Source organism: Neopelma chrysocephalum, unplaced genomic scaffold (assembly GCF_003984885.1).
Source record: "Neopelma chrysocephalum unplaced genomic scaffold, ASM398488v2 Primary Assembly neopelma1_60, whole genome shotgun sequence".
NCBI lineage: Eukaryota > Metazoa > Chordata > Aves > Passeriformes > Pipridae > Neopelma > Neopelma chrysocephalum.
In genome coordinates this window covers 2,924,954-2,951,357 of record NW_020897715.1, presented here as the reverse complement: position 1 = coordinate 2,951,357, position 26,404 = coordinate 2,924,954, and the positions used below count along the sequence as shown (strand labels likewise).

At 37.2% G+C, this 26,404-nt stretch overlaps 1 long non-coding RNA gene across 1 annotated transcript; it reads right to left on the bottom strand.

Moving 5' to 3' along the window:
* Positions 1–272: 272 nt before the first annotated feature.
* On the bottom strand, positions 273–12,557 carry LOC113966625. The gene is made up of 5 exons (XR_003533903.1): positions 12,386–12,557; positions 5,794–5,877; positions 2,442–2,548; positions 1,305–1,364; positions 273–751 (listed from the first exon to the last, which is right to left on the bottom strand). It is a non-coding gene; the product is annotated as an uncharacterized LOC113966625 (long non-coding RNA).
* Between the last annotated feature and the right edge of the window lie 13,847 nt (positions 12,558–26,404).

Genomic DNA, 26,404 nt, shown 5'->3' with positions numbered 1-26,404 from the left:
CTGTACCATTTCCATAAGCACAATATGCTTTTTTTTACAGTAAGTAGGAATATTTTCCCCCCATCTTCTTTCTTCACATCAGTCCACTGCATTTTTTTTGAAGTCTGTTGAAAACAAAAATTCAAGATAGAGTCACTCTGTCTCAAATTAAAACAGAAACAGAAATTCATAGAAACAACTAAGCTGTGTATGTGTATTAAATCCAGTAAAAGATACACAATATTTGACAAACAGAAGGAATTAGATGTTCATGCATTGTTGCAGAGCTGTAATGTAATGGGATTATTATGGAGCCATAGAAGAACTGTTCAAGGAATGAAGCACTGCAACGGATAGGCACAGACTTCCCAGGAAAGACGAAAGAGGGGGATAATGTGCTCTATGCAGATGACTCTCCACCATAGTCATCTGTAGTCAAGAGGGAAAAAGTTGGCTGAAAGCATAGGCTGAGGGTGTAAGGAAGTCCAAAAAGAATGGACATGCCGGTGGATTGCTCCTACAGGAAACTCAGTCAGGAAGAGAAAGTGAAAAAATAAGCTTCTTTAAGGCACAGTTACAGACCTTGGTTCTCATGGAGGAATTTAACACTTCAGCATCATCTGGAAAGGCAATGAAGCATAATACCAATAATTCAAATTTCTAAGGTGTGTTGGGGACAATTTTTTGCTGCAGCTACTAGAGAAGCTGCTCTGCAGGATCTGCTACTCATAAAAATAAGCAAGCAGACAATGACAGTCAATGTCAGGCTTGCCTATAATGACCATGAGATAGTAAAGTTTAAAAATATAAAAAGTAAGACAAGTAGCAAAATAAAGAGTCTGGTTTTGCAGATGTCAGACTGGCTTGTTCAGTTGTCTGCTTCAGAGGGATGTATTGTAGGGCAAGTGGGCCAGAAACAGCTTCTAGTTTTAAAGCACATGAATAGTCCCTCTGATGTGCAAAAGAAAAAGCAGACATGGCTTGGCTAAATGAGAAACTCCTATCCAAGCTCAAAGTAAACAAAAACCAAAAACAAACAAAAAAACCAAAACAAAACCCCCCAACCAAAACAACCAAAAAAACAACAAAACAAAAAAAAGTCTCCAGATGGTGGAAATGGGAACAGGCTCCTTGGGAGGAGCACAGAAGCATCACCCAGGCATGACACAACAAATGGAACACAGCCAGTCAAATGGAAGCTCAAGTTAAAACTAGTGGGGGGCATGAAAGAGAATAAAAGCTTCTATAAAGAAATCAGCACAAAAATTAAGATGATGTGTATCTGCTGCTGAATGAAGCAGGTATGGAAAAGGCTGGAAAAGTACCTCAGTCATTTCTAACAGGGTTTCTTCTCAGGTCTCCCAGGTCCCTGGTGATGGCAAAACCTATGGAAGAGAAGTATTACCCACTGCAGAAAAGAATCAAGGACTCCTTAATTAAACTTAACATACACAAGTCTGGAGATCCAGAGAGAATATATCTGAAAGTGCTGGGCTGCCATCAACTTTGAGGCAATTGTGTCATCTCTGATAAACTGTGATGACTGTGGGCGGTTCACAATGACCAGAAATAGACAAAGGCTACACTCTAAGTTAAGAAGGATTATCAAGGCCTGTCCAGCTCACCTCAGTTAGCTGGGAACACTATGGAGCAGATCATCATAGAAGCCATAGGCTTCCATACATATGAGCAAGAGAGGATTTCTGAGTCCTCTTTCCTAAAGAACGTGATCATTTCTAAGGTCAACTAGAATTTTGACCTTCATTCTCAACACAACCCTAGACTTGCAAGTTAACTAAACCACTTCTCAGTTGTTCAGTTGCTTTTTCTGCATGAGTATCAAATTACCCAGCACCCACTGGTGTTTTAAACTAACCTGACTAGCAATGATAATATGATCCAGCTCTTCAAGAAAGGATCTCAAAACACTCTCTACAGCGTCATTATCTGAAGGTATATGTCCTTCAGATACCTTTTGTCTATCACATTAAATAATGACCTTTATAGAGGAAAGAGTTCTGTAATTTGTGAACTTCAGTTGGTTTAGCACATCTCTTGCCGAAATGTCATATTTAAATTAGTATGCACGCTGCAAGAGCAGCCTCAAATCATTTAAAAATTAATATTCAAAATAATTTCAAAGCTGATAGGAGCCGATACCCTTGGTTTATTATTCTCTACTCCAGCAGAATGTACGCGGGCATTATAAAAACAGATCATTTTGAATTTGTGTGGGTCATTTCAGACCAAAGAGCTTTCCCAGACACCCAACACTTTTACGCTGGGTAGTCATTCAAGATCTGTCACTTGACTTTGAAGCACTACAGTCATCCACAAGCTTTTCCCCTTAGGCACTTCAGAAGGGTGGGTAGTCCACAGAAATATTTGGTTCATGTCTGCTTTCACCATGAACAGGTTTAACATGTGTTCTGTCCTTTCTGACAAGACTTATGTTTATGTACCTGTGAGATGCAGTTCCACATCAGCTCCTCCTCTCCAAAAGAAAAGATTCTGCTTTTTCAGAACCAGCTGTTCATAGTCAGATGGTCTGAATCTTGATTGGTCCTGCCTAGAAAGAAACAGTACTGTAATCTCAATTTATTTCCTTCTTCCCAGGAGGACTGTACTATCCAAGACCCGCTATTACTTTTTCCTTCATGGTGAAGAAATTGCTAATGACACCAATTACGTGACACAAATGTCGCCTCTACATTTTTCTTCCGTTCCAGGTCAGCAAGATTGCAACTCGAAAACAAAGAAAGAGCAACTTGAAAAGAATTTAGGGATGCTGTTGTTTTGTTTTTTTCTCCCCCAAATGGAAATGCTGCATAAAATTCAAGTCCAGATAATCAGACAGTGCCCTGATGAATGAGCTGAGAAAGGGCATTCATGACTGCTATGCTGTATTTTTCTGGTGGGAGTCTGCTCAGACAGTGCTGTGAAATGAAATCGCACTTTACGCATTGCATTCAGTACTTACAATTGCTAGACACAACAAAGTAAATTAGAAAGAGTGGCAGCTGTCAATTGATTCTGATTTACTTTCAATTATTTTAATTTTCATACATAATTAGTTTTATAATTCCCTTAATATGCTTGAAAAATACATTTCTCTTTTCAACCATCCTTAAATAAAAGCTGAACCTTTTTTCTATTGAAAGCTACACTCCCTTATTTCTAGTGGATGAGAAGCAAATTTGGCTTTCATGACACACTCCTCCACTTGCCTTGGCAATAAATGTGCTTGTTTAGTCACACAACCAAGAACTTGTATTTCATTTTTATAACATAGGTAGACAACTGTGCTAAATTTCTTGCTTTCCTAGTATGACTTTACCTTGTGCATATGAATTATTAGTCTTTGCAAACATATTTCATCTCCTAGCATTCTCCTCCCAAGTTTGAATACTATTTGATCATCCTCTTTAGTCTAGCATCAACTGAAATTTGTTGAGGAAAGATTAGTCAGTCGTAAGAGCCAACTGCAGAATAAACTATGAGTTATTTTGTACTGGGCCTTGTATATGTGTTGTTTACAGGGTGAAAAATTACCAATACAGGAAAATACAGATATAATTAATTACATATAAACATATGCAGCAAGTCCAGAGGAGGGCCACCAAATTGATTAGAGGGATGAAGCACCTCTCCTGCGAGGAAAGGCTGAGAGAATTGGGGTTGTTCTGCCTGGAGAGGAGAAGGCTTCAGGGTGACCTAATGGTGGCCTTCCAGTACCTGAAGGGAGCCCACAGGAAAGATGGAGAGAGACTATTTACATGTAGCAAAAGGACAAGGGGAAATGGCTTCAAATTGAGAGAGTAGGTTTAGAAATTCGGAATAAATTCTTTACTGTGAGGTTCTGAGTACGTGACACCTGCTTGTTAGGGATATGTACAATTTACTGGTCAGTGGTACTGGGGCCTGTTCCTTCATGCTCTGTATTTATTCACATTAAGAGGATCTCTTTGAGCCTTATCTAAGCTAAGCAGTCCCAGATCTCTCAGCCTTTCCCCATATGAAAGATTCTTTAGTCCCTTATCTTAAGAGCCCCTTTATGGACTCTCTCCAGCACATCCACCCCTTCCTTGCAGTGAAGAGCTCAGAAGTGAACACAGTACTTCAGGTGGGAACTACTATAAGCTTAAAGAGTAAATCTTCATGTTCTTTAATGTTGAAAAGTTGGACATTTCTACCTAGTGAAGGATATCCTGCACCTCATATTGCAATACTTACTTCCAATATCACTACAAAACCAGAATTTCGAGACTTAACGTTCTTATACAAAAAATAATTTCACAAAAACATACTGATTGAGACTTAGAACAATCAAAGGGAACACTGCCACTGACTTAGCTGGGAATGGGATACAGCTAACTGGGCAAATCAGAAGAGTAGAAAGAAAGGAGGAGAAGCAATCTGATTTATCACAACTTTATCATCAGTGGGTAGTTACAAGAAATCACACAGGTAAAAATTGGGAAGATCATTCCTAGTTCAGAGCTCGCCAGAAGGTTCTTCCCAACTATGCTGTCACTACGACCTGTCCTCTCCACTGCTACAAACTATCTAGGAGCCTGTGGCCATATAATGAACCAAGTATTGCCAGGTAGCAATAGCTGTGGTAGCCATAGTGCTTACTTAAATAGTAACATTGAATCAGACTGAGTTTTAACTAATTTTACATCTGAGGTTGGAAGAGAGATGCACCAGAGCATATCTGATTCCCCAAAGTCAAACAGTGAGGCTAAAGAGGCAAAGCACAGCAGGACTGAAGCTGCTGCTGTCAGAACTTGTTTGCACCGTCTGATCACAGTGTTCAGTTCACAATGCAAATCCATATAAGTAAATTAGAGTAGGTTTAGTTCACCCAAGCACATCTGTCATACCATCACATTTATGCTGCTCGTATGGTCCCTTTACACAAGTCCGAAATTTTTGGACGATTCTGTAAATAATTCCTTAAAATATGAGACGGCCATTTTATTTGCTGGGTAGTTTTAAACACAATTACAATCGGCACGATTAGGGATTACAATTGTCTAGAGTTAGCCAAAAGCTCAGCCATATCCACAGAGCAAAAAGCAGATCTAACAACTCCTTAACACTCTCCTCCCTTAGTTGTCTACATCACTATATCAAAATATGGCAAAACAAAAAATTAAGACAAATTAAACACTCCACCATCCCCCTTTAATCCACTCATCTGTAAGCAATCCTTATCTTCAGATTGGGGAATTTTAGAATCCTTTTATACCTCTTTAAAAGGGATCTTTCTGCTTGTGTTACTTCATGCACTGAAGAGGATGGTATTGAAAACCTTGCTTCCCTTGTCATTTATTCCAATCACAGTAAGAATGGTGATGAAATTTCAAATTCACTTCAGTGTTGTGTGCTTGAATATTCCCAGGAGACCTGATGTCTGAGCAGTTTTAAACATCATTTTTCTACAGGTGTTTTTCTGGGGAAGGAGTCCTATGAATTTAAAACAACTGTGCCCCCCACAAGCCCCCAGCAGCCACTCAGGTGTGCAGTAGTTTTAAAGCAGCAACAGAAATAGAAGGACATTAAGCAAGCAGCTGTCAGCCATTTGATGATCACTAAGGTTTTGTCCATCCTTTATTTATAAAAATTACACCTCTTTCTATGTGGGTTTCATAATTAGAAACTTTGAAGACCTTGTATAAGTCATTGCTATTTCTGTAGTCCAGTTGTCATAAAAATATACTTTCCTTTACACTCAATTAATACCTTTTGCACTATTCAACAATCTCAGAAAGTAACAGATTTCCATGTTAAAGAAACTGGTAAACTCACCACTCCAGAGGCTTGTAGCCTCAAGAGACCCATGTCCATGGTGAACTCCATTTTCATGCCCCATATTTAACACTTCACATGGTCCTGGAAAAACAGAAGCAAAAGAATGCATAGAGAATATTCAGCTGCCTCAGTAGTTCTGGCAACAACAGAGAGACTACATTCTTGTTTTTAATCCCTGAGGCAAGTACACGGCTCCTATGAAACTACGAACACATAACTGAATTCCTGGTTTTGTATCTCTGTGTTGTGCAAAACATAGGACAAGATCACCGGTATCATGCTTCACTCAGTGACTACTCTGTTTCATCAAAGCTCTGGAAGAAAATTAAAGAATAAAACACTTCTGGTAAGATTTTGAGCAACAGGAAATGGCTGGTTTGTTGGTAATGGCCAGAAAAAAAATGGTTTCTTTTCATATGGAAGCTATTTGAAACAAAGTCTGCCTAAGCACAGCTAAGTTATGCTATGACAGAAACAGAAAAACAGGGAAAATATTTAAGAATGAGGACAATCTTCCAGAAAACACTGTCTCTGGAGGTCTGAATGAACATGTAATTCAATGAATTTTTAGTGAGATGCTGTAGTTAAAAAAAGAAGATGGGAGTGCTTAGATGCACGTGCAAGAATAGTAAGAAAAATAAGGTGATTTAATCTCTCAGGCAGGGCATAATGAAGTTTATGTTCTCAAGAATCAAAACAGACACAACAACACAGAAACACCTCTGCAGAGAAAAAAATGGACTTCAGACAAGAGACTCCAGTTCAGCAGAGAACAGGAATGGATGGCCAAAAGTGACAATTAGGCGATTTAAAATTAAGACTTAATAATGTTGAGTATTTGATGGGGCAAATCAGCATGAAGTGGTGATTCTGCTGCTATGGATACTTTCAGGTTGATTCTGATACACTTTTATGAGCTTCTCATAGCACATTTCTCAGAACTCTCACAAGCAAAAAATAATTGTTCCATGCCCTTATGTCAGCATTCTTTCATAGTCAAGATATAGAAAACAATACAATAACCTTTATCCAGGCTGTAGAACAAATAGATGGTCCCAGGCTGTCTGATTAAATCCTGATCTATCAAGCAAAGATAGTGCCTGATATTCATGAAGCACTTTGCACCTTGGCTGTTTTAAGCCTGGGAAAATACTCTACATCACCAAGTTAGTCATTAATTGTACATTGTGTTGGCTACAGAGGAAAATATTAAAACAATATATTGTGGGTTTTCACCCAGAAGAATTACACGTGACAAGTAATCCCTACACTGTATATACCTCCCCTCTTAAAAAGGGATTTTAGCCTTGATTCCACTTGTTTATTCCAAAGATTCAGTAATCATACATTTTGATTGCTATAATTTACATACACTTAAGCACTAGCTAACTCTCCAGAAGCAAAATTGCACCAACTCATCTTGAAGAAATTTTTTTTTTTTCTAAATCACAGGTGTACTGGCAAACATAACACAGAAAAGTACTCATTCCTCATCCACATTATGCAGCACAATATGAAATTTATTTCTTTTTTCCCCCAAAATAAAACATTAAAACACTGTAAAAACAAATCAGAATTTACTAGGTTTATCCTTTATTGTCTTCCATTTCTTAAAGGCATCTTTCTTCTATTTATTCTACTACTTTTGGATACTTTTAGTTTTCCCATTTAGCAAACCAGCCTAATGTCACCAAGTCTGTAGCTGCTCCGTCAGTGGCATCAAATGGTAAAGCACCTTCACAAAAAGCTGCACTAAGATATTAGACAGGGTCAATAGTTAATGAGGATGAAATGAGTAAATTTTAGTATCTAATAATTCTATTATTCACTGTAGGAAAATCAGGGACCTGAGAGAACACAAAATGAAAGAGAATTCCAGCAGAATTGTTGCCTTTGTCTATTTTACAGGGATGGACAGATGAGAACACACTTGGGATATAAGAAAAGAACAGCAAAGAAAACTAGATCTAAAATTAGGTGCTGAAAAACACCCTGTTACAGACAGAAGTAATATAAACCACAAAAGACCCCTACAATATTTAAAAAGGAAAGAGCACTATCAGACAAGACCAAGGTAACTAACATAATACATAGGAAATAGAAGCCTGTGACAGGCATTTTTGAGAAGATGATTAAGCCAGTAAATTTAAAAATTTTAGAATAATTGAAAAAAAGACATACGAGAACCCAATAAAGGCATATCCTGGCTGACCATTACGTAAAAGATGGTAGAAAGTTAAAGAAATTTATGTTACACTTGAAATGAACAAGCTAATGAGATCAATAAGGCTTGTAATAATATTTTTAAATAAAAAGGGAGAGTTTTTTGGCAAAAATTTCAAAATACAATAAAACTTCACTTCTCAACCTGAGTGGTGAACCAACACATATCCACTTGATCTGTGGAGATGCAGGTCACTTGGACAGAAAGCCTGTTGAACAGTACTGAGGTACAGTTCAGGACTAAGGAAAAGGTAACTGGACAAGGAGTATCAACTGCAAGACAGGAGATGAACCACGAAGAAACGTGGAATACCTAGGTGAGGAAATCTGAAGTGCCTATGTGTTACATACATCCTTCAGAATTTCATGACCTTGGGGAAGAGAACACTTTTCAACTACTATCCAAATAACAAATACCATATCCATAGCAAAAGAAATAACTGGATTATCACAGTAATGAGCTTCCATAGACTAAAATGTTTGTAAAGTTAGGGTGTGCTATTCATTACTGACCATGTAAAGGGGCTTTTTGAAGGAGATTAGACACTGCAATTCAACAAAATTTCAAAGTATCTGGAAAGAAGTCAGCTTGGAAAAAAAGAGTGGACATTTTAAGATTGTTTGTGGCTGCAAGACCTGGTGCTTCATAACGGAAACACCCTCCCTAAATTCCAAGCAGAGACTAGCCAAGGAAGGATCAAATGCCTTTTGTACAGGAAGCCTGAGGAAAGATCCTAGAAGACACCAGAGTGATGTGAGAAACAGGACATCTCTCTAAAATGACCTCAGCCACCCAAGTCCTGCAGCTCCCTATCCAACAAGGACCTGTGACTAGAACTCTTCCAAGCAGAAGCCAGGCAAGAGGGGATTATGGCTACAGCAGGAATTCTCTCATCTTACATAACTGTCGCACTTCACATGAATCAGTCTTTGCCTTCACAATAACACCCTAGTGAACTAAACTTGCCCTAAAGCTGTTATTGAAAGGAACTATTTTTAGGGTTCGGATCACACTAAAAGTCATGTAGGATTTCTTTGGAGAGGATTTTTACCTTATATTTAATTATTACTACCCCTGATGAACAAATACATTAGACAAAATAAAAAAAAAATCTGAAAGACAGGTCAAGGCATAGAATTCCTGCACCTGAAAGCTGAATTTAGGAAGATGATCAACATTTTAATTCTTGGTTCACTAAACTGAGCATACATATTTCTCAAGTGTGCTTGATTTTGTTTGAATTTTTGTGAGTCTTGTGGACATCACACTGTCAGCTTCTCAGCATCAACAACATCAGAAAAAAACACAACATAGAAACTGATTGAGGAGTTTATTTTAAAAAAACATGCTTTCAACACGGTTTTTTCTTTTGTGCCCTAATTTTCAGGAAGAAAATTCCTAATTTTGGAAGAACAGTCTTCATTGTCTTAAAGTGAAATTGTTACCAAAAGTCTGCAAGTGAAGTGAGAAACTCTAAAGAGAAGAAACGCACAAGTCCTTCAAAGTTCACAGGAAAACAGAACAACTGTTTTGTTTTATTTACTTTGCCTTTTTACTGAAAGTAGGGAGAATACTTTAAAAAAAAAGAGGTTACCTCATCTTCTTTAGTGTACCAACAATTCTATGTTAAAATAACACAAAAAATATTTGCAATTTATGCATTCATGAAAACGGTAATTACTGCTTTTTTGAGCATAACTTTATTTAAACTGTCGTGTTTCCTAACCTAGAAAGTCAGGTTCCTAGACTGACACTTCCAAGAACAATGCTATTAAAGCAACCAAACACTTCTCATTTTTTGACCTGTTTTTTCAATTTTACCCACATCTACAGATTCCAGCACTCAAAATGCAACTGAGCAAAGAAGAAAAATCAGAAATGAAAATATATTCTGGAAGATATAGCACAAACCTTTAAATATTTGCATAAGGAATTATGTATACAAGCTGTCCCTGGAGGGTGTAGGCTGTGAATTCAGAAATTACTTTCAATGTCTTCTACATTCTGTAGGCTATTAGAATTCACATAAACCAGCAGTTTTGCTAGGCTTGAAAACTTCACATTAATGTTGCTTCTTTTTTTATGTGTTGTGTGAATAGCAGCAGAGAAAACAGTATTGAATAAACATTAAACAACTTGGGAAAGATCATTTATAGACTGTGTTTTCAAACAAGGTTTTACTATCTCTGTTTTGAATATGTCATGTTCTTACTTCAGGTTTAAGAGCTAACAACAGGCTTAATCAAAACCTTCAATAATTTAACATTATAAGTGAGGACAAGCTATGAGAAAAATGAATTAAATATAAAATTAGATTATGCAAAGAATAAAACTAAACCAAAATTGCAATTAATTTCTCTTTCAGGTGTTCTTAGAATGATCTAAAAATGCTCCACTGTCACCACTCAGCATTTATGGAGTTGGTATGTTTAAAGTGATTAAGAAAAATTTTCAACTTCTCAGCAACCTTGTTTCCTAGGAACTAAAACCACTTCTTTTTACCTTTGACTAGTTTGACTATTCAACAACCATAGGTAATAATATTCATTATTAAAAATAAAAATAATCAAGATCAAACTTTACAAAGAATATGTAAGATCTAACATCAATTGTGGCAAGAGTTTATCTGAATAGACACTGATCAGACTGTCATTTGCCACAAGCATGAGCTGTAACAGAATCCAAATATATAAAATTCACATTGAAAAACTATTTGGAAAGTCCACGATAAAACTGAAATCCATGAATTTCATTCAAATAAATTGTTTTTTATTTTCCTCCCCCCGAATGTACATCAGTTTTAGACATAAACTTATTTCTGAAGGATATTTTGGCGTTCACATCACTAAAGAGCCAAACCGAACACATGCACAAGTGGTCTTATTCTTTTATGTATTAAATCAGATTGGCAATACAAGTATTAAGTTGAAAATCTGAGTATCAAGTTCAGCTCCCTCTCCTCTTTTCCTTAAAGACAAAAAAGAAATTGCTTGATACCTTTAAATGTATGGATGGGAAACATGCATAGAGCAAATTCCAAGGTTTAGAGGATCCAGAAAGTTTAGAATAAAAAGATCTGGGCAAAGGAAAAATTAAAAAAAAAAATTAAAAAGTGAAAAAAGTATACAACATCCTAAAGCGCAAAATGTATCTAAAGCTAACAAATAGTTTTAGGGCAAAATTCTACTTCTCAGTAAAGGAAATGCAATGTTCACTCACATTTGAACTCTCTCATATGAGGGTGGAGGCCCATCACTCTTTGTTCTGAGCCCCTACATCAAGTCTTTTGGAAGTAGATCTGGTTTACAGTCCAGTATGTTGATCAAGAGGTGGTTCCTCCAAGTGGGCTTGGATCTGTAGGTCGGCCTCTGCAAAAATTTGCACTCCTACCATCATCCCCCCTCTCCTCATCAACTGACTTCATACCTCCTTCTCTGTTTTATCCCTATTTTTGGACCTTCCTTTTTGGCTTCCTGTACCACCATGTCTCATGTAACAAATAAACCACTTGCCAGTTTTTCCAATTTTGCTATATATGTACCTAAATCTAGTGTTTCTTATGTCATTATCTGTCAATCACAGGTAATGTGATGTTACTGATACAGAGTAAATATAAGTATAATTACTTGCCCGGCACAGCAATGGGCCAGCTGCTCCGCAAGCAATGGAAAAGCTGGGAGCCAAGGGGGATCCCTGGGCTGCCAGAGCATGGGCCTTTCTGCCTAAGGCACATCCTACATGGCAGGGAGAGGCAAGGGCAGATTGGGTGAAGGGGACCCAGCCTTGAGTCTAGATCGCCAAGAGAGTCTGTGATGAGGCAGGTTTGACACCAGACTGGGAAGTCAGGATCAGACCAGGGTTCAGACATTCTGGTGACTGCCAGGCAGGTCAGCAGCACCAGGGCAGAGCCAATGCCAAGCTGGGAAGGGACTCCACAGTTCAGGACAACAAAGCTCCCAGCCAGGCTGCAGGCACCACTGCCATGGGCTGCAGACAGACCAACCTCCAGTGTCAGTGGGCCAGTGGCCCCAGGACGAGCTGACGTGGGGCTCCAGGGCCCACAGGAGAGAGCTCAGGGTCAGGAATCCCCTTTAGCACCCTCAGGGCTCTGACAGTTACCCAGGCATTTTTTGCCTTTGCAGGTCCCACTCCCAGATGGTCCCCAAACCATTTGGGTTGCAGTGGATCTGTTACTCTTTGCTTCACATGCTCCCCAGGACAAGTAATCCCATTTAGCCTTGGTATGCATACTTAGGCCCAATTCAGTTTTCTTACCTTATACAGAGAGCACCTGTAGACCACATGCTATTGTGCTCACAGACCATCCTGCTTTCTGTGGTGGCTGCTTGATTAGGGATCATTGACCTTGGAACACTCCTTGGGCAGCATCCTGGTTCCTTTCAAGGATCTTAGCTGATGCCTAGTACTCCATAAGGACCTTCTGGCTCACAAAGTCAAAATAGCTTTCAGAAGGTGACCCGCTGGTTATCTGCCACGAAAAAGTCATAACTGATTTTTGCTTGAATTTTTTCCTTTAATATCTGTATGCGAAAATCACAAAAGCAACATTAAGTATTTAAGAACTGAAATACAAGCACTCCAAAAACTCATGTTAACTCAAATTTTACTTCTGTAAAATGCAAATCACTCTAAAACAAGTACAAAGCATATTAAAAGTCAAAATGCAACATTTGCAACAGATGGAAAATGATCTTTATATATTTTCTCTAAGTAACTGTTCTCTTGCCTTTTTTCAGCCTAATGCAGCCTTCAGAACACTGCAGGGCTATAGAATCTATTAGTATTTCCAGATTTTTCCTCCAGAAAATGAACAGTCTTTCATTAACTGAAAAGACTAAACTACGCATCCAGTCAATGATTAATTATTTGGCAACGACCAATTAATAAGGAATCATGTCAATGGCATTAATCGACATTGGCAATTCCCTGCTTCTGTAACAATGTTAAACATAAATTTAATTAAAAAATAAAATTTGGATATGTTTTCAAATGAATCCTCCATATTCTCATTAGATCCATCAATAGATATATTTAATCACACCATACTCTAGTTACACTGGTGGAATGCCAGACCTGCAGAAGAGATTAGAAAAACATTCAAAGACACACTAGATAATCTTTTTATTTAACAGTGGAAGCATTAACTATTGCTTTCAGATAATATCTATCTAGTCCAGGGGACATGCCTCTGTGTTTCACACTGGTTCATGTAACTAGATTGGAAAGCTGTGCCCTTTGCTCCCTTGTTCAAACTTCCGTTTCAACTAATACAGGGTCACGACGCCTATTAAGCATATGGGAAACTCTCTCGAGCATCTGAAATTATGCAGTGACCCCCCATGACATTCAGCTAATCAACACTGCACTTTAATTTCTGTGTAATCTTCATTAATTAAAGAGGTCAGTTTTTCCACTGAAGGACCAAGGTGCAGTTTCTCGTTTCTTCAAGAACAGATTCAACAAGAGAGAACAGTGACAACACAAACTTCCATATGCAAATGCTACAAATCCAAAGGAAACAAAAAAAAATTGACAAACTTTTCTAGTTTTTAGCTGACAGAGAAAAAAATATTTAATATTACAAAGTATATTTTATTAGTGTTTTATGAGATTGGTATCAACTTCAAGGGGTTTTCTAACTATTTTTTTTTCTTTAGCAGCATCAGTATAGTTAAAACAATAGAAGTCAGGGCAATATCTTCCTGCTTTGTACCTTTCTGTACAAATGACTTGAATAAATGCTATGTATATCCCATCTAAACTCATGAGACAAGAAACTGATAAGAAATACCCAAGAAGTAGAAGGAAAGGAAAGACTATGTTTCTGAGGAGTAGTGTTAGAACTGCTTTCTTAAAAACGTTTAAGATCTATAACTGCCATCCTACCAAAATTTTTCCAGGTGATAACTCACTTCTCTGTGTGGCGTCCTAATATTTTCCCAAGGAAAAATCTCATAAAAAACAGAAACCTAAGAAACCAGGGATTCTGGAAGAAGGAGCTGGAGAAAGCACTGCTTAAAAACCCTTCTGCAGACACTATTACTGAATATTGTGTACGTAATTCCAATCTGTCAAACCCCAATGAATAGAATAAACTCACCCAAAAGTCCCAAATAAATTTCTCCCGATGGTGCAGTCAAGAAATACTGTTCAGTTTGATCCATAACACCACATACAACTCACAGCTGCCACAATGGGTAGAGATTTGCAATGTACTTGTGGGAATGTCAACACCGTAGGAATGTGCAGGTGCTCCCATCATGCAATACATGTTCTGCAGTTCAGTGTATTGAAAACCACTATGTATATAGTTTCTATTTAGAATCATTGAATCATTTAGGTTAGAAAAGACCTCTAAGATCATTGAGTCCAACCGTTTACCCAGAACTGCAAAGCTTAATGTCTTATTCCAATGATTTCTTGATCACAATCACATTAAGTTTTCAGCCACAGAAAATATTCAACCAGTGAGCTTTGACATATTTCTTAAAAAAAAAAATTACATCTTTACTTAGAGAGATCTTATTACTAAGCACTTTTTCTTTCACTGCCTTTTCTCATCCTGGCTGTCATCTTCTCTCCCTCCTACATTTTCTTCTCCCTTTTAAAGCCATTTGGTTTTCCTGTCCCTCCCTCCTTTCTTCTCTAGCTTTTCATGGCTTTTGTTATCTTGTTCCCTTGTTCCTTTTTGTATTTTTTCATACTAGACTTCTCTTCCACTAGCTGCATTAGAATGTGGGAGATACTCTGTGCTCTTCCTACAAGTGAAGCTACAAAACAAAACAAAGCAAAACAAAATCAAGTTGGCTTTTGAAATACTAGAAGTTCTTTTGACTTAGGTCATACTCAGTGACTATCAGATACCAGGGCCTGGTATCAGATAAACAAAACTTAAAAAAAAGAAGTAATATAATTAATTTACAAATCTGTATAGCACAACATTTTCTCAGTGTTAGGAACACACTGCCTGGGTGTTTACTGGACATTTGGTTAACAATTCTTAGTGCTATTCCTTTACCCCCCCTTAGGAAACTGTACTAGGGATGTAGCCAGTTCTGCCTCGGCAATTCTACTTCCCCTTCACAGAACAGTTAGCTAAAAACTTAAAACTCAAGTTATATTTTCAGTCTCTTGTGCCCTGGTACAGGGGAAAATGTGTTTGGTGCAGGGAACTGTGCATATAGCTGAGGAGGTAGACAGAAGTATTAATTTGTTCCCCAAAAGAGACTTTGTTTTCACTATCAAAACCAAGATTCACATATGGGCTATAAAATTTATAATACTACTCCCACCAGAGTCAACATGCTCAAAGCAAAGCAATTCTTTTTCATTACTGTAGATACACCTGTGAAATGAGGCCAAGATACAGAGAAAGGGGTGAGGAAAGAGCATCTTTTGAAGATGCTTTCTCAGATTCTCCCTATATTCCTTCAGGATGCTCCTTAACTGCTGTTAGAGAGTGCACAGAGAAACCAGCATTGTCACATGATCTTGACTCCCCTCATTGTGATTTCAGCCCCTCCAAAACCTATAAAAATGGAGGGGAGAGAAGAGGACAAGACATTATTATGCCTTTTTCTTCACTGGAACAGCCTGGATAATGAACCTGCCCAAGCACCTGCTATGTGAAACAAGCATGTAAAAACCTTACTTCAAAGAGTTGCAGCGTTTCAGCTGTCTGCTTTTTACTGAGCTTCAACAATCTGATACATTTGCTTATAATTTATTATAATTTACTATATTTCCATTTCACAATAGTTATTTAGTAGTCTATTGAATACAAACTGACAAGGAGAGATTAGAGAGAGGTTCATTGGTAAACAGGAAAGTACATGCATGAAGATGTTAAAATCAGCATGGACTGCACAATCAAGAGAGACACTTACAGGCTGACTGGCAGGCACAAAGAAGTGAAGCATTTTTTCATAATTTCTTATTAGGATACCACCTCAAATCTTGTTAACTGGAAGCTAAGAATGTACAAAGAATAAACCAAACTGCAGAGGTGCAACCTGGGAAGTGACACATTAAACACTAGCAACCCACAATGACCATACTTCTTTTCATTGAGTCAAAAAGTAGAGGAATCTGCTGACTACATGAATTATTAAATCTTTGTTTCCAAAGATTTATCCCTCCAAATTTTCTAGTATTTAAAAAAAAATTAAAAATTGTTCATAATTAAATAATATAATCAGTGTCTTTGGCTCTTTAATTGTATTTTATGTGTTAGGTTATGTGTCTTTTATGCTTAATTGTCTTTTATGTGTCTTTAATTTGGTTCTTTAATTGTCTTTTATGTGTTGGGTAGAACTTCATATAGTAAGTTGAACTTTGAGTAAACTTCAAAACTGAAGCTGGACATGGAAATATAAAAGCTCCCTGGAATTCCAAAGCTCTACAATTACGTATTTTGTTTATTCAAACACTACACTATTTTTAATGAACTGAGCAGATTTCAGATTTTAAAGCCAAGATGTAAGTTCCCTGTACCATTGACATTTCATTTGCAGAATTATTGCCATTTATAGGCTGATTTTCTATTTTTATGTGTAGCTACTTCTATCTCACATGTTGAAAAATATGCCTAAACAGGTGTATTAATGTGTGGAATCATATTTGATAGGTCAAAAATAACAGAAGTAAAATACAGAAAAAAACACATCGTATACTTGAAATGATTAGTTCAGGCAAACTGCACCTGTAATTGAACAAGAGAACCTCACAACAACCCAGCCATCCCAAAACTCCAGGCAGCTACAGGCTGTAGATGACCACGGAAGAGTTGCTAGAACAGGGACTCTTAAACCCTGCAGAGTCTGGTTCATGTCTCTTCTGTAGCCATTCCCACTAGTCTAAGCTGCACAGAACATTCCATATGCACTTGACATCATGACATTTCTAAATCCTCTCCTAAATATTTGGGCAATTTCACACAAAGTATCTTCGTGAATTGATAACACAGAAAAGCATCTAATTAGGAAAAATGTGTACTCCATAAGCCAAATTGAACTGACCTAGGAGGGCAGAACAAAACTTTGTTCCCAGTAGATTTTATTAAAATAATTTCATCCTTTTTGTGTGCTTTGATCAGCAATATGATAGAAATAGTTATTAAATTATCATCAGTCACTGCATACATTTTACAAGCACTGGTAGAGCAGAATCATAATTACAAAGCAAGCATTTCAGACCATCTGCAAAGTTATGCAGATGGCTTTTTTACAGTAATATAGAAAACATACTTATTTATACTTAGCTATTTTTAAGTACTCAAAAAGGAAAGGCACTCCATTAATGCTTACCACCATGAATGCTGACCCAAAAGGATTCATAAATATTAAGTTTTGCTTCTGGCACTTGAACAACCACGCTGATTCCAAATATCATGTCCTAATCCACTAGCTCCTCTGTTTCTGATCCTGTAAAATGCTCTGTAGGCTTAACTACCTTTAACATTTCACAGTTGACTTCTTGAAAATTAATGGGAAGAGCAGAGTAAAGTAGGATGGGAGCTAACATCAACAAAAGAATATTTAATATGTAAATCAGAGCCAAGTGACAGTGCTCCATTTTCAAATATTTTGAGCCCTCACTATTTACATATCATAAAAGTGATTTACAGAATATTTTAAATACACACTATCTTTAATAAGCTATACTTATGTCAGGCACCTTTATACAAACGGGATCACATTTACCCTTATCCATTTCAGAATGAGAAATGAAGATTACCAGTTATACAAACTCATAAACTGGGATCAGAGCAGTTTCTCTGTGAAATTGCTATAAATAAGACCATCGGGACCAATATTTCTCTGGTTTCCTCTGAAAAGTAGAACAGTATAGGAAGAAATATAATATTTTTTTATATAAACATTCATGGCAGTTGTTTTCTTTTTTTCCTGGCAGACATTAGAAACACCTATTAGATATATTTGTAAAGACACAAAGAATAGAGACATATTGCCATTTAAAACAACTATTAACATTCTTGCACCGACACAGGAACAAGGCACCTCATTATGTCAGCACTGCCCATATTTGAAGGGAATTTGACAGGAGCAGTTACTCCAGCTCATCATGCTCAGCAAAAGATGGAAGATCTGTTGTGACATAGGATGTGCTAATGTAGGAGTACAGATCCAGGGAAGACGTGCACTATAATGATTTAGAGCAAGGCTTATCATTGTTTGCCACTTGGAATAACAAAAGAACATTTTGAGAAAAGCTACATGTTCTGACATCCCTATTTATGGTAAGCACTGCTTTAAGTCAGGACTGTTCAAAAGAGATTCTGAGGTATTATTTGTACTTAAAGGTATTATTTAACTTAAAGCAGTATTCAAAACACAGCCTCTGGCCCACAGCACACTGGGGTTTGACTGACAGGAAGGCTACCTTAAAATATGCAACTCTTAGCCCAGATCAGTGCAAGGATAAGAGAACTCGCTGTACCAGATTTAATATTATGGTGCTGGCCTGTGTCAGGACCTTTCCTTCCTCAGAAATTCCCATACAATGCCAGACTGTAGCTTTACACTCCTAAAAACAGGACGAAGGGGAACACACACAAGCTGTACCTCAGCACCACAACTGCTGCTCGCTACATTACCCCACTTTGTGAAGCAGATAAAGCTTTTATTGCACACAGGCTCCAGTTACTGAACCAAGAAAAGCCAAAGCCTCCTTCCATTTCTTTCACTTTTGGAGAAAAAACATTAGTAAAATAGTTTGTGTTCTCATTCCTCCATGCCAGAAAGGCATTCAGTACACTACACAACAAGCACCCTTCAGTAATGAGATCCCCTTTCTCTGGTGGAACCACGCCTGATTTATTTTGAAATTTTTACACCAATCTACTGATGAGCTCCTCTTATTTCAATGCTCTTTTTCAAGTAGGTTATTTCAGATGTCTCCTCCAAAAGCAATTTATTCTACCTTTTCATCTCCAGTAAGAAAAAAATCATGCCGTTACCATGATTTTGTACTTTTTACTAAACATACATTTCTTGGGTTCAGCTGTAACACCAGTGACAGTATCACAGCTTGGTGCAGGTTAAGATCAAGAATCTTCTTGTGAGAAAGAAATTGAAAATATACCACATTGCTGTTGTCCCACTCATTATCATCTGAAACTGCAGTAAGTCACTTTATGTCATCATTCAGATCACTAATTAATGTAACACAAAACAGAACCAAAGAAAATTCATCACAGAACTCCACTTGATAACTCTTTCAGACAGTGAGTACTCCAAATTAATTTTGTATGCAGTATTTTTCTCGTGTTCCATGAGTTTTAGATAATTCATGCTGAACTCTACATATATAACATATACTGAGGGGTGGGAGGGTGTTGGTTTGTTTTGAAAGTATTTATATGACCTGAAACATGACTTCCTTCAATAAATACTAGTTTTTATTGCTTATCTCCTAGTCTCTCTAGGACTACAGCTCCATTTTATGATTGTTTCCTATTGTACTTTACTGGATATTTTAGAGAAGGATTTATAACACCCTATTTCTTTCCTTTCTTCTCTGTATAGAGAAGACAAAATATTTTTGTTCCTTCTGCCATTTGGTATCTTGTCTTTTGCAAAGTCTTGAATACAACTGCCAACACCTTTGAGATTTCACAAGTTTGTTAAATATTTTGGAATGATGTTCAACAGGTTCATCTAACTTAAAAGTTAACTCACCTAAGGGTTTTCTAAATACCTTTTCCTTCATTAAGGATGGTACAGGCTTGCTGCCAGCATTTGTTCCATTAGACACCAGTAACATCATTGGTGAAGACCAGAGAAGAACAGCATTAAGCACATCACCCTTCCCCCTCCTATCACCCAGGAGCAGAAGTACCCATGGCAGTACCTTATACTTGGTGATTAATCATCTTACTGCTAATGTGCTTTTGGAGTAAACGTGTTGTTTACTTGAGTTTGGTTCCTACTTCCATTCTATGATTTGATCTTGCAAATGAAATTACAGATATAAGCAAAGGAGAAGAAAGGGATGGTTTACTGTTCCTCATTTACCTTTCTCTCTCGATTACTCTCTTTCATATGTAAACAGTGAATGAAATTTTAGCAGTGAGATCCCCAACTTTTGGATGGATCCACTCTCCTGCAGACAACTGTTTTTATACCTTTGCAGTGCTGATATATATAAACATTTGGTAATCATTTATTTGCAGAGAACAATAACACTGTGCAACAGAAGAGCCAGATCCCACATGGGCTAACATATCTCAAGTAATACTGAACACTGTACTTGGCCAGACAGAACACTGATGAAGCACATTTCTGAAGATACAAGTTTAAATTAGCTTTTTGTTGAAAAGAGAGGATTAGCTCTGAGTTTATATTATCAGTTGCCCCCAGTGTCACTTAGGAAACCCATTCTTTTATAGCATGCTGCTGCTTCAGGCACAACAGTTGTCTCTAACAAATTATCACAATTCCCTGAAGCCATTATTTATCAGGCATAAATCTTAGCACTGAGACTTAAGTCTTTAGTGTCAAACTGACACTCTCAGCCTTTCCTCACAGGCGAGATGCTTCATCCCTCTAATCACCTTGGTGGCCTCCTCTGGACTTGCTCCAATAGGTCCCCGTCCTTCCTGGGCTGGGGACCCCAGAGCTGGATGTACTTTCTCGGAGTTCAGCAGACATGATAAGAGCTTTGTATTTATTAGTGCTGACTACAGCTAGAGGATACTGCATTCATGGTAACACTGCCTGCAGTTTGACCTGCTGAACTTGCTAGAAAGTCTGCAGCCTTTGGCCTTTAATCCAGTCTCCGTGTGTGATACTTTACACTCCAGCTTTACGCAAGGAAAATATCTATCAGGAGCCCTCTGTATACAGTAACTGCTCTTACACATTAAAAACCAGGTTCTACTAAAAACACCTCAACAATCAAAAATTTTACATACCTAATGTTTAATCAATATATCAGCATCGGAGAATGCCAATGCTGTAAACAAACCATTTGCAATTTTATTAAGTGACAAGTGCCTTTGACTACATGTTCTAAGATAAATGGTTTTGTCCATTTTACTTTTTAAGTCTTTGCTTAAATTACTTAAGGGAGGGCTCCTCTTCAAACATTTTTACAAGAGTGGAATTATACACAAGGTTTTTTTGTAGATTAATAAAGGTGAAGTATAACTTCATGAAAAATAAAATTTATCGTGTGCATGACAACAGCTACCCTTCAAGCTTTTAGTATTCTAATATATCACCCATAAAAACCACCTTGCTGTACAATGCAATGTAACCATTAATGTTCACAGAAATTATGCAGTGCAGGTTTAATACTTTATATCTTGGGAATTTTACAATATGATCATAAATGGAATTTGGAACATACAGATTATTCTGAAATTCAAGATTGCTTTGTGGTTTCTTTAAATATTGTCACCCAAGTACTCAATTTAAAATAAATTAAGCTGTAAAACTACACAGAAGAATAGTGCAGTTTTGAATATCAGCAAATAAAAGTTGACTGTGTTCTATTAAAAAAACAATTGAACTCCTTGCTGCTGGATATGTTCTTATTCAATAACTTCATAATAAATCATCCCCTGCTAAATGTGCTTGGCAAAAGGCATTACTTTGTTCTAACAGCTGTCCTTTTCATCCTTTTGAATCATAAGAACTTCTGAACACAATTATTTCTACAAACTCTAACAGGGCAAGCATATTATATGGGTAAATTCTCTTCTGGAACAGACTAGTGGAAAAAGAAGATGACTCAGAGGGATGATATTTAATTAGTATTATCTATGGTAATAAGCCACTCTGGGACTAAGCTAGCCATAGCAAAGAAAACAGACCCTCAATCTTAACAGGAATTCAGAGTTTAGCTTTAAATACTGATGTATCACTGAAAGTTTTAGCAAATGCAAATGAAGTGCTGCAGATATATCCTGAGATGTCAATATAATTCACAGGTTTAAATACAATGATTTATTTAATCCACTACTTCATAGTAAAGGGATGATTTCTTTAAAAATTACTTTTATAGTAAAAATTTGTGATTAAAATCTTCCTATGCACTGGGTTATATCTACAAACTAAGGCAAATGTCATTACCTAGATACTAGGTAAGCACAGATTTATTTACAGGTGTATTGGAAAGGAATGGCTGGAACAGCTATCCTGTCAAATACATTTTTAGAATCTATATATAAACTAGAGCAGTTTGACATATTTAAAGTACACTGGAATCCAAGTCCACATCTGTCTTGAAGAGAGGAGAGGACAAAAATGTTCCAGTCAAGATCAGCACCAAAGTTTTCTCTCACTCCATCATCAGGCCTGTAAGAAAGAAGACCTAGTGATGGGAACTACTTTCTATTGATATCCAGAGGGAATCAAAACCATATTCCAAATGCATGGCACTGGTAATGTTTTAGGGTGAAGGTGAGGGAACAGCTCTTTTACTTTCTACTGTCCATATTATCAAATCCACAAATTTACATTTATTTCATAATTATAACTGCACTATATAAACCATTTCCGTCTTTTACTTTCTACTGTCCATATTATCAAATCCACAAATTTACATTTATGTCATAATTATAACTGCACTATATAAACCATTTCCTTCTTTTACATCACTGGATGCAAGCCATGAAGAGTTGGCAAAGCTCTCCGAGTTAGAAAATCCAAGTGTTCAGGAAGCAGCAAGTTCTTATCTCTAAAGGAAATTGTCATGAGAAACGCAGATTTTTAAGCCTACTTTTCACACGGTGGCTGTGTCCAGCCAGGTTGGGACTCCAGACCACTTCTACAGTCAAATAATAGACACAGGTTATTCTAAAGGACAGTTCATCAGTTCCTCCACTTTAAAAAATGAGGAATGTCCAGGTGAACTGTGTAGTGTTGCCTGCCTGGATGACTCAGGCTACCCAGGCCAAAAGAAACACCTCCATCCCTTTAATGTGCCACACTGAACCCATGCAAAAGCAGCATATAAAACCTACCCCTAATCCATTTGTGAAATTAAGTTCTGCATCCCCGAGGGCTTTGACTGTAAAATGTTAGAAGTAAATTGAGCTAAAGGAATTTCTGAAAAGAACCAGTCAGAAGCGTATTAAAATATTGCGGAATAATTTATAGGTGGCAATTGTAATGATGTGATATATCATTTGTGAATATAACCATTTTTTCATTAGCTTTTCAGAGTTAATTTCAGCAAGTGAATTCATGTTTAAAGCTCACTGTACTGTACAAGATTGAGCCTTACATCTATGAAAAATATTTGACAACAGTAAAAGAGTTTCTGGGTTTAGTTGACATTTTATGGCTTAAGGTGAAAGAATTAAACAAATGGGAGTTATGCTTGTTTGACATTCTTGATACCCTTCAGTTTATATGCTAAAGCTGTCCTAATTTTTCAGCAACAAAACTGTGCTGCTTTAAAGCCTGCTATCAGAACTGCATAGCTCCAAGTGGCTTCAGAGCATACCACAGCTTTTAATTGTTGGTAGCCATGTTCTTGTCTATATTCTCTGATTTTAAATTAGAAAACAGTAATGGAAATATTTTTCAGCAGAAAACAGACTTCCTCAAGTATTTTGCTGAAATTAAAGTGACTGACAGTTTCAAATGTGATACAAAAATAGGTGTTTATCTTCCGAAGTACCACAATCTCCATAGCCTATTTCTCTGAAACTTTTGCCTGACAGGGCAAATACTTTCCACAGAATATTAAAACTCACAGGAGCTTTCAATAAACTGAAGCTCAACTCAAAAGCAAAAGTAGACTTTAAATTTCTAATAGATCTAAACTTTGACCTCCCGGACTGGAATACTACATGCTGACATGATACATGAGGACATCATGACATGATATATAAAGGACAGCACAGGAAATTACTGAATTTGAGAATGTCTAGATTGAGTCCTTGAATCTGACACACTTAATTGTATTATACAATATGTAAACACACATGTATTAAATGGAGATACATTTAATGTCTCCAGGTGCTCATTTTCCAAGCAGAAAAAAGGAATAACTATTCTTCCTCTATTTGCCTGCATAAGATTATACAATACTCAGAACAAAAGAGATTTTTGAGAATTTGATAGTAAAATAGGTATTCCAAATTAGTCTTTTAACTACAATTCACGTGATCCACCACAAAAATCCTAAGAACTCAAAATCTGTAGAAAGCAAATACTAAGACAGCTTCCTGATTCTCTAAAGCATTTTCCCTAAGTTTCACTGAACTAAAAAGTCTAATCATAGTTGAAGAATGCTCACAGTACAGGGATTTCAAATAGACACAGATGCATCTGATCCAAACTCACCTGAACTCAAACTCATTATAGACTAAAAGCTTAAAGAAAATGATAATTTTTATTATTATTTCTATTTAAATTACAACCAAGAAGACTCATGAAAATCTTGATCCTGATGGTTGCAATGGGAAAGCTCACTCTAGAGAAAATAAAGAGCACACTGCTAATTTAACATGGATAACCATCCATTTAAAAATCTTGGAAGAAACAGTGTGGCAAAGAGCTTACCCAAAGTGACAGGAGGTTCTTCTGTTTGTTTTTCTGTGTGGATTTGTTGGTTTGTTGATTTTTTTTTCTTTTTTAAGGAGACATACTTTGGTGACAAGGGACTCCTCAGTTAAACTGCAGTTCCCTACTCTAAATTTATTGAGGTTGATGAGAGTAAACACAAAGTCTGTGCTACCCCTGGCACCATCAATCAAAGTCCTAGGTGGTAAAACATTGCATCTTAAGCTTCTCGATTGAGAATTCTTTGCCTGCTTGCTGACTGAGATGTGCAATGCATGCTGATGCACCTGTGGATGAGGAAAAATAGTCTGATAAACCTATGATTTATTTTCTCTCAGATCAACAAAATATCAAAAACTGTGACAAATGAGAGATCTAGTGGGACTTGGAACCATTTTATTAAAAAGTCAAAGGCCTGTTTACTCTATCTTCTGTCATTTATCACTCTGTAATTTCTCCCAAGACTTAACATCTTTGCAAGGCAACTTCAGAGGTCTAGAAAATTTCTGTAAATTGGCCTGCTGAAGCTGAAATTGTACTTATACCACGTGTGAAGTTATTCCAGAATCAAGGGAAGTATGTGCAAATGAAAAATGATTGAGTTGAAAAGCTTCTTTTTTCTTAGAGGAAATCAATCATCAGAAATAACCTGTACTTACGTAACACCTTTATGCACAACTACATAAGCAATATAAATGCTTTATATATCTTCAATGTTATCCTGGGGTTCATTAGGAAGAGCATTGCCAGCAGGTCAGGGAGGTGATCCTGCCCCTCTACTCAGCCCTGGTGAGGCACATCTGGAGTGCTGTGTCCAGTTCTGGGGTTCTCAGCACAAGAGAGACATGGAGCTCCTGAAATGGGTCCAGTGGAGGCTGTCAAAGACAATTAAGGGACTGGAGCATCTCTCTTATGAGGAAAGGCTGAGGGAGCTGGGCCTGCTCAGCCTCGAGAAGAAATGACTGAGAGGGGACCTCATCACTGTCTGTCAGTATCTCAAGGGAACACTCTGGACACAATCCTGTGCCATGTGCTCTGCGATGACCCTGCTTGAGCAGGGAGGTTGGAACAGGTGACCCACTGTGGTCCCTTCCAACCTGACCCATTCTGTGATTCTGTAAATTTGGGGTTTATTTGTATGTCTATCAAATCATCTAGTAGATACATTTAATATTATGGAAACTGAAAAAGTATCAACATGATCTAGTGGACATGAACACAGTATAATTGCAGGAGATCAAGATATTCCTTGAAAAGAAAAATTTCGTGAGTAGTCAATTATGCTTATTAGACATAAGAACTGACTCGATGTACTGGATAGATTTTTTTTCCTTACCCTAGCAGAAGGCCACACAGATGAAAAAAAGAGTAATAAAAGAGAATTCCCTGGCCCCAAAAATCTGGGTGGTTATATTGTCTCTGCCAGAACGCTGACTGTACTCGAGAACATGGCAGCATTACTTCCTTGCCATGCAGATGTTTGTTTTCATAAGTAAAAGGCAGGTATTTGGGGTTTTGAATGAACTTCGCTGAAGCTCCTGTTGCTTGTGTATCTTTTAAAGATACAGTTCTGTAACTTATGATAAGTGTTTTCCTTTTTCAAACTGCAGTATGCAAAGGTATAAAAATTAGACGTCTCTATATTAAATTATAAAACCATCAAGAGTGCTGCCTCCTACAAAACAAGCTTGAAATTATTACTGATACTATCAAAATAATTTCCTCTAACTGATGGAACAAAATGGCCAGACCCATAAAACGTATTTTTCTCTCAAAACAGAACAGTATTTGAGCAAGGAGAATGACTAATATTGTATCGTGGGGG